Here is a 2,256-nt window from a genome sequence, read left to right on the forward strand (position 1 = left end):
CTACAAGCCAGAAGAGAGTGGGGGCCAATATTCAACATCCTTAAAGAAAAGAACTTTCAACCCAGAATCTCCTGTCCAGCCAAACTAAGCTTCGTTAGTGAAGGAAAAATAAAATCCTTTGTAAACATGCAAGTACTCAGAGATTTCATCACTACCAGGCCAGCTTTACAAGAGCTCCTGAAAGATGCTCTACACATATAAGTAACAACCAGTACCAGCAACTCCAAAAACATGCCAAATGGTAAAGAGAATCAAACACAATGAAGAATCTGCATCAACTAATGGGCAAAACAGCCAGCTAGCACCAAAATGGCAGTATCAAATTCACACATAACAATATTAACCCTAAATGTAAATGGACTAAATGCCCCAATCAAAAGACACAGACTGGCAAATTGGATAAAAAGCCAAAACACATCGGTGTGCTGTATTCAGGAAACCCATCTCACATGCAAGGATACACAAAGGCTCAAAATAAAGGGATGGAGGAAGATTTATCAAGAAAATGGAGAGCAAAAAAAGCAGGAGTTTCAATTCTCATCTCTGATAAATTAGACTTTGAAGCAACAAAGATCAAAAGAGACCAAGAAGGACATTACATAATGGTGAAAGGATCAATGCAACAAGAAGAGCTAATGATACGCACCCAATACAGCTTTCATTTTTTAAAGCAAAAATTTAAAAAATGAAAGTAAAAAGCTCTTTATGGTGGATTTGGGGTTGAGTGGTTTGCATGAGACTGGGCTTCAGGGTTTCTAAAGATGAAAAAATTAAAAAATGTGAAATTTATCAGAAGCTGAAGTGATAATTCATAGATGTGACTTATGTTGGTTGGCCCTTGACTTGGGACCTAAACCAAACAGGACCTAACGCGGAAACTTGGCATGAAGGCTTGGCCTGGGACCAATTACTGGCTGACGTGATGCCCCATGGCCAAGATAATTAAGCTTCCTGGACACAAACTTCAGCTAAGAACAAAAATTTAACAAGCAAAATAAATAAGCTCTCCACAGTAAAGAGAGGGCTCGAGATTTTCCAGCTATAGGGCTGAGTCTGGTATTTTTATGAACTGTAAAGATAGACATGTTCTGAGTTGTCTGTGAGCTGTCTTGAAGAAAGCACAACTCAGTTTGGTTTAGGACCTGGATTAGAAAAACTGAGACTGAAGTAAAAGCTTTGTCTGGGACATTGGGCTAGGGAAAAGCAGAAGCTGAAAGAATGACTTGTAGGTGGTTGGCTCTTTGTTTTCTAATATAGAACTCCTAAAATCTTTGGAATCTCTAAAGTGCTGTTATTTTATATGCTAATGTTGATGGACAGCTTCAGGTTGGGGTTTGTGAATATAAAGAAAAAGTCATAATCAGAGAGTAGAGACTCTCAGGTTCACGCTGCATCATTCGGGAATGGGAGAAGTGCTGTAAGTAATGGTAGCAGCAACCCATTTGAAGGGGCTGCTGCCAAAATGCCAGGTGCAATGAGGGAGAGAAACCCAGGGCTGTGCCCCACCTACTCAGGCACAGTTGCAGTTGCTAGCCACAGCTGCAGACTCAGGTGTCTCTGTGTTTTCCAGAACTGGGACCATCAATCCCAAAAAGGTTCTGAAGTGCATGCTCTCATTGCCTGGCCTCTTCCAGCTCCCAGTGCCCCCTCTGACATTGAAGCAAATTTATGGCTCAGCCCAGGTGCTGTCATGGCCTCACCAGTTGTGCTCACACTTGAGTTTATACTGACAGAACAGCTCTCTGCCACCTCAGTTTTCTCTAGTTCTTGGGCACCAGTGAGCATAGGAGGCTCAGGGAGTTGGGCAGGACTAAAGGCAGCTTGGTATTGGCCTGGAGATTTTTCTGTGTAAACTGTATTGGCACCATGAACTGTAGCAGAAGACAGATAGGCACCTAGACAGAAAGGAAATGTTCCTTAGTGAACCATCCCTAAAGGAATATTTAAGTAGTGGATTGTCTGAAGTCTAGGCAGCAGGCTGCATGTTCTGGAGATTACAGGGAGAACTTATGCCTCTTTCTAGCCCCACCCATAGCCACCCATGGAACATGAGGCACATTCTTTCTACTGCATGAAGCCCACATGAACTCCAGACTCAGGCAGATCATGGAATAACCTGCTTGCAAATGGAGCTATTAACTGTGGGTCTCCTCTCCACTGAGAATTGTACACTTATTGGGATTACAAGTCTGTGGTTAGATAGGTCTCCTCTCCAGTAAGGGAGATCATGGAATAACCTGCTTGCAAATGGAGCTA

The sequence above is a fragment of the Cebus imitator genome, unplaced genomic scaffold, assembly GCF_001604975.1.
Source record: "Cebus imitator isolate Cc_AM_T3 unplaced genomic scaffold, Cebus_imitator-1.0 Scaffold893, whole genome shotgun sequence".
In the NCBI taxonomy this organism is placed as follows: Eukaryota; Metazoa; Chordata; class Mammalia; order Primates; family Cebidae; genus Cebus; species Cebus imitator.